Source organism: Anopheles ziemanni, assembly GCF_943734765.1.
Source record: "Anopheles ziemanni chromosome X unlocalized genomic scaffold, idAnoZiCoDA_A2_x.2 X_unloc_118, whole genome shotgun sequence".
Lineage (NCBI taxonomy): Eukaryota > Metazoa > Arthropoda > Insecta > Diptera > Culicidae > Anopheles > Anopheles ziemanni.
In genome coordinates this window covers 27,629-35,000 of record NW_026689728.1, presented here as the reverse complement: position 1 = coordinate 35,000, position 7,372 = coordinate 27,629, and the positions used below count along the sequence as shown (strand labels likewise).

The 7,372-nt window shown below is 48.2% G+C and overlaps 1 non-coding gene across 1 annotated transcript in view; it reads right to left on the bottom strand.

Annotated features, from left to right (window-relative positions):
* The window catches only part of LOC131291630 (5.8S ribosomal RNA), a 155-nt gene extending 121 nt beyond the window's left edge, over positions 1–34 (bottom strand). The window contains exon 1 of the ribosomal RNA XR_009189410.1: positions 1–34. This exon is cut by the window's left edge and continues 121 nt beyond it. This is a non-coding gene — a ribosomal RNA (5.8S ribosomal RNA).
* Between the last annotated feature and the right edge of the window lie 7,338 nt (positions 35–7,372).

Sequence of the window (7,372 nt, the reverse complement as noted above, 5' to 3'; positions counted from 1 at the left end):
GATCCATGAGCCGAGTGATCCACTGCCGAGGGTGACTAACTTGCGTAAGCCGCCGCTGTGCGCGTATACCCGTTCCCCGTAGGGAGGAGCAAGCCGCCGCTTAGAGACGAAGCATAAAGTGTCCTCATTCCACATAGGGCAAGCTGGATGAATCCATTTTACCCAGGACGGCCGAAGCGGCGTGGACCAGGGGAGAACTGAACCTTATACTTCACACCACAGTAAGTCTACGTGTCCTCTTCCACATAGGGCAAGCTAGAACTAACTATCTTACCCAGGACTGCCGAAGCAGCGTGGACCAGGGGAGGAACACACTTTTCATGGAAACGTAAGGCATCCATGACTGCCATAACGTAAGCCGCCGCTGTGCGCGTATACCCGTTCCCCGTAGGGAGGAGCAAGCCGCCGCTTAGAGACGAAACATAAAGTGTCCTCATTCCACATAGGGCAAGCTGGATGAATCCATTTTACCCAGGACGGCCGAAGCGGCGTGGACCAGGGGAGAACTGAACTTTATGCTTCACACCACAGTAAGTCTTCGTGTCCTCTTCCACATAGGGCAAGCTAGAACTAACTATCTTACCCAGGACTGCCGAAGCAGCGTGGACCAGGGGAGGAACACACTTTTCATAGAAACGTAAGGCATCCATGACTGCCATAGTGCGTAAGCCGCCGCTGTGCGCGTAAACCCGTTCCCCGTAGGGAGGAGTCAAGCCGCCGCTTAGAGACGAAGTATGAAGTGTCCTCTTCCACATAGGGCAAGCTAGAATGAACTATCTTACCCAGGACCGCCGAAGCAGCGTGGACCAGGGGAGAACTGAACTTTATACTTCACACCACAGTATTGAGTAATGTGCCCTCTTCCACATAGGGCAAGCTGGAATGTTCCATTTTACCCAGGACGGCCGAAGCGGCGTGGACCAGTGGAGGACTACACAATCATGAGGTTTGATATCGACTTGTGTGTTTCAATAGGGTACCGATGGTATGTTTTGAACCGATTTGATTTAGCCATTCTGAAGTCATCACTTGGTTGAAGCGCTGAACTAGGGAGGGGCATCGTTTACATATATATTGGTTTTCGCATGCTCTACTAGGTTAATGTCATAGGGTTGGCTATCGAGCATGCCCAAGTGATGACTTGATTGTGTGCTTGCTTGAATTCTTCACATTTCATACCATCGGTTAGTTGTCGAATCATTCCTCGATCATAACCTTCGTTTTTGGTTCATGTATGCTCTCTTCCACATAGGGCAAGCTAGAATTAACTATCTTACCCAGGACCGCCGAAGCAGCGTGGACCAGGGGAGAACTATACTTTGTCTTGTATGCCCTCTTCCACATAGGGCAAGCTAGAATGAACTATCTTACCCAGGACCGCCGGAGCAGCGTGGACCAGTGGAGGACTATACTTTGTTCATAACACCACAGTATTGAGTAATGTGCCCTCTTCCACATAGGGCAAGCTAGAATGAACTATCTTACCCAGGACCGCCGAAGCGGCGTGGACCAGTGGAGGACTACACAATCATGAGGTTTGATATCGACTTGTGTGTTTCAATAGGGTACCGATGGTATGTTTTGAACCGATTTGATTTAGCCATTCTGAAGTCATCACTTGGTTGAAGCGCTGAACTAGGGAGGGGCATCGTTTACATATATATTGGTTTTCGCATGCTCTACTAGGTTAATGTCATGAGGTTGGCTATCGAGCATGCCCAAGTGATGACTTGATTGTGTGCTTGCTTGAATTCTTCACATTTCATACCATCGGTTAGTTGTCGAATCATTCCTCGATCATAACCTTCGTTCTTGGTTCATGTATGCTCTCTTCCACATAGGGCAAGCTAGAATTAACTATCTTACCCAGGACCGCCGAAGCAGCGTGGACCAGGGGAGAACTATACTTTGTCTTGTATGCCCTCTTCCACATAGGGCAAGCTAGAATTAACTATCTTACCCAGGACTGCAAAGCAGCGTGGACCAGTGGAGGACTATACTTTGTTCATTACACCACAGTATTAAGTATGGTGTCCTCTTCCACCATAGGGCAAGCTAGAACTAACTATCTTACCCAGGACCGCCGAAGCAGTGTGGACCAGGGGAGGACTATACTTTATACTTCACACACTAGCCATATTGAAGTCATCACTTGGTTGAAGCACTGAACTAGGGCGAGTCTATCGTTTACTTTGCATTGGGATAATACGCTGCATGCTCTCTTAGGTTAATGTCATGTGGTTGGCTATAGAGCATGCCCAAGTGATGACTTTGTTTAAAGCTCAACAGGTAGAGTATTATGTCCTCTTCCACATAGGGCAAGCTAGAATTAACTATCTTACCCAGGACCGCCGGAGCAGCGTGGACCAGGGGAGAACTATACTTTGTCTTGTATGCCCTCTTCCACATAGGGCAAGCTAGAATTAACTATCTTACCCAGGACCGCCGGAGCAGCGTGGACCAGGGGAGAACTATACTTTGTCTTGTATGCCCTCTTCCACATAGGGCAAGCTAGAATTAACTATCTTACCCAGGACTGCAAAGCAGCGTGGACCAGTGGAGGACTATACTTTATACTTCACACACTAGCCATATTGAAGTCATCACTTGGTTGAAGCACTGAACTAGGGCGAGTCTATCGTTTACTTTGCATTGGGATAATACGCTGCATGCTCTCTTAGGTTAATGTCATGTGGTTGGCTATAGAGCATGCCCAAGTGATGACTTTGTTTAAAGCTCAACAGGTAGAGTATTATGTCCTCTTCCACATAGGGCAAGCTAGAATTAACTATCTTACCCAGGACCGCCGGAGCAGCGTGGACCAGGGGAGAACTATACTTTGTCTTGTATGCCCTCTTCCACATAGGGCAAGCTAGAATTAACTATCTTACCCAGGACTGCAAAGCAGCGTGGACCAGTGGAGGACTATACTTTGTTCATTACACCACAGTATTAAGTATGGTGTCCTCTTCCACATAGGGCAAGCTAGAACTAACTATCTTACCCAGGACCGCCGAAGCAGTGTGGACCAGGGGAGGACTATACTTTATACTTCACACACTAGCCATACTGAAGTCATCACTTGGTTGAAGCGCTGAACTACGGCGGGGTAATCGTTTACAGGTTATAATCATATAGCTGCATGCTCATTAGTAGATAATGGAATATTGTATGGCAATATGAGCATGCCCAAGTGATGACTTTGTTTCAAGCTCAACAGGTAGGGTATTGAGTCCTCTTCCACATAGGGCAAGCTAGAATGAACTATCTTACCCAGGACCGCCGGAGCAGCGTGGACCAGTGGAGGACTCTATACTTTATACTTCACACCACAGTATTGAGTACGACTTGCATAAAGCCCCTAATGAGAACCACGAGGGCTCTCTCAATGTAGAACCACGAGGGCTCTAGTACCGATTCTCTCGGTACGGCTTGGTCCGTGTTCCTTTATGCTTGTACTCTTAGAAAGTCTCAACCCGGAGGTCTTGACTTTGATTGTCATAGTTGGACTACGACGGGGCATCCGACCATTGCTGATCGAACACCCCTGATTCACCATCTTTCGGGTAGGCGGTACGCGTACCTCCGGACGCGGAAGTCTCAACCCGGAGGTCTTGACTTTGATTGTCATAGTTGGACTACGACGGGGCATCCGACCATTGCTGATCGAACACCCCTGATTCATCATCTTTCGGGTAGGCGGTGCGCGCACCTCCGACGCGGAAGTCTCAACCCGGAGGTCTTGACTTTGATTGTCATAGTTGGACTACGACGGGGTATCCGACTCATCGAATACCCCAGAAGCACACCATCTTTCGGGTAGGCGGTACGCGTACCTCCGGACGCGGAAAGTCTCAACCCGGAGGTCTTGACTTTGGTTGTCATAGTTGGACTATGACGGGGCATCCGACCATTGCTGATCGAACACCCCTGTTACACCATCTTTCGGATAGGCGGTGCGCGACACCACCGACGCGGAAAGTCTCAACCCGGAGGTCTTGACTTTGTATTGTTGGATAGTCCTCTTCCACTATAGGGCAAGCTGGAAATATTCCATTTTACCCAGGACTGCCGAGGCAGCGTGGACCAGGGGAGAACTTCACGGAATCTTCAGGCATCCATGATTGCCATAGTGCGTAAGCCGCCGCTGTGTGCGTCAACTCGTTCCCCGTGAGGAGGAGTCTAGCCGCCGCTAAAAGACGAAGCATTAAGTGTCCTCATTCCACTATAGGGCAAGCTAGAATGAACTATCTTACCCAGGACCGCCGAAGCAGCGTGGACCAGGCGAAGACTATACTTTATACTTCACACCACAGTATTGAGTACGACTTGCATAAAGCCCCTAATGAGAACCACGAGGGCTCTCTCAATGTAGAACCACGAGGGCTCTAGTACCGATTCTCTCGGTACGGCTTGGTCCGTGTTCCTTTATGCTTGTACTCGCGGAAAGTCTCAACCCGGAGGTCTTGACTTTGATTGTCATAGTTGGACTACGACGGGGCATCCGACCATTGCTGACCGAACACCCCTGATTCATCATCTTTCGGATAGGAGGTGCGCCCACCTCCGACGCGGAAGTCTCAACCCGGAGGTTCGGACTTAGAGTTTTTCCCATTTAAAAGTTTTTCTCTTAGCCATACTGAAGTCATCACTTGGTGAACGATTGAACTAGGGCGGGTTAATCGTTTATAGGTATCATGTGGTTTGCATGCTCTCTTAGGTTAAGGTCATGTGGTTGGCTATCGAGCATGCCCAAGTGATGACTTTGTTTCACGCTTGCTTGATTTCTTCATGATTCCCTGTTATATAGTGTAATCATTCGAGAACAGGGAATCTTTGGTTTTGCTCAACAGGTATTGGATGTCAACTTGGTATCTAGATCGCATTAAGTCTCAACCCTTAGGTTCGGACTTGTATAGTGACATCTTGTTACGGTCTTGAGTCTCAACCCGCAGGTTCGGACTACTTAGTGTTTGATCGAATATAATATGGCAACTTGTGCCTAAGTCTCAACCCGCAGGTTCGGACTTCTGTTTATTTGGCCAATGTATGTATAAGGCAACTTGTGCCTAAGTCTCAACCCGCAGGTTCGGACTTGTGTATTTGTTCGAAGTCATGTATAAGGCAACGTGTGCCTAAGTCTCAACCCGCAGGTTCGGACTTGTTAGTGTTTCGTCAACTTTCATATGGCAACTTGTGCCTAAGTCTCAACCCGCAGGTTCGGACTTGTGTATTTGTTCGAAGTCATGTATAAGGCAACTTGTGCCTAAGTCTCAACCCGCAGGTTCGGACTTGTGTATTTGTTCGAAGTCATGTATAAGGCAACGTGTGCCTAAGTCTCAACCCGCAGGTTCGGACTTGTTAGTGTTTCGTCAACTTTCATATGGCAACTTGTGCCTGAGTCTCAACCCGCAGGTTCGGACTTCTATAGTGTTTCGTCAATTATCATATGGCAACTTGTGCCGAAGTCTCAACCCGCAGGTTCGGACTTCTGGAAGGATCACTTGGCCACTAATGATCCTTCCGCAGGTTCACCTACGGAAACCTTGTTACGACTTTTACTTCCTCTAAATCATCAAGTTCGGTCAACTTCGATAAAGCAGACGCGGTTCACGAGGATCCAGCGAACGATCATCTCCAAAGACCTCACTAAATAATCCATCGGTAGTAGCGACGGGCGGTGTGTACAAAGGGCAGGGACGTATTCAACGCTGGCTGATGACCAGCACTTACTAGAAGTTCCGAGTTCATATGGACCATTGCAATCCATAATCCCTACTAAGTGAGTATTTGAGTGATTTCCCGTTCCTCTCGGAATAGGAGACACGCTGCTACCCACATTGTAGCACGCGTGTAGCCCAGAACATCTAAGGGCATCACGGACCTGTTATCGCTCGATCTCATTTTGCTAAACACAAATTGTCCTGCTAAGCAGCGTACCGTAAGTGCACTTGCGCACACGAACAGCGAAGGTGTCAGGTCATACTCCACCGAAAGGTCCTAACCCGTTCCAATCGGCATCGACGCATTAACGCTGACTGCGTTCTAGTTAGCATATGTGAGTCACGTTCGTTATCGGAATTAACCAGACAAATCAATCCACGAACTAAGAACGGCCATGCACCACTACCCTTAAATTTGAGAAAGAGCTATTAATCTGTCTCACCTCCATAAGTTCGGACCTGGTAAGTTTTCCCGTGTTGAGTCAAATTGAACCGCAAGCTCCATTTCATTGTGGTGCCCTTCCGTCAATTCCTTTAAGTTTCAACTTTGCAACCATACTTCCCCCGGAACCTGACTTTGGTTTCCCGGAAGCTACTGAGAGCACCTGGTTGTAGCGTCTCCCAATTGCTAGTTGGCATCGTTTACGGTTAGAACTAGGGCGGTATCTAATCGCCTTCGATCCTCTAACTTTCGTTCTTGATTAAAGAAAGCATCCTTGACAAATGCCTTCGCTTTAGTTAGTCTTACGACGGTCTACGAATTTCACCTCTCGCGCCGTAATACTAGTGTCCCCAACTACTTCTGTTAATCATTACCTCCGGTCTGAGTACAAACCAATGAAAGATTAGACCAAGGTCGTATTCCATTATTCCATGCAAGATTATTCTAGGGCGTTTGGGCACCCTGCTTTAAGCACTCTAATTTGTTCAAGGTAAACGTGAGCGGTCGAGCTCTATGTTACACTTGCACCCGTTGAAGGGCACACCATGACACAGACTTGGTGCCCTACCACACCATTGAGTCGCAACCAGATTCCGACTTGGCCCACCGACCACGGGTTGACCGGGTCGGCGGAGCCGGACTGTGTTGGACAAGTATCAACTTCGAACGTTTTAACCGCAACAATTTTAATATACGCTAGTGGAGCTGGAATTACCGCGGCTGCTGGCACCAGACTTGCCCTCCACTTGATCCTCGTAGAAGGATTTATGCTCTACTCATTCCAATTATGAAACATCATTAAAGAGTTTCATATTGTTATTTCTCGTCACTACCTCCCCGTCCCGGGATTGGGTAATTTACGCGCCTGCTGCCTTCCTTGGATGTGGTAGCCATTTCTCAGGCTCCCTCTCCGGAATCGAACCCTGATTCCCCGTTACCCGTTGCAACCATGGTAGTCCTCTATACTACCATCCATAGTTGATAGGGCAGATATTTGCGAGATCTGTCGTCGGTGCGAGACCATACGATCAGCATCATTATCCAGACTTCAACTCAATGACACGGAGAACCCGCGATTGGTTTGACTAATAAGTGCACCAGTTCCCGCGAGGGTCCTGGCATGTTGCATGTATTAGCTCTAGATTTTCCACAGTTATCCAAGTAACTAGGTTGATGATCTCGTAAATTATAGCTGTTATACTGAGCC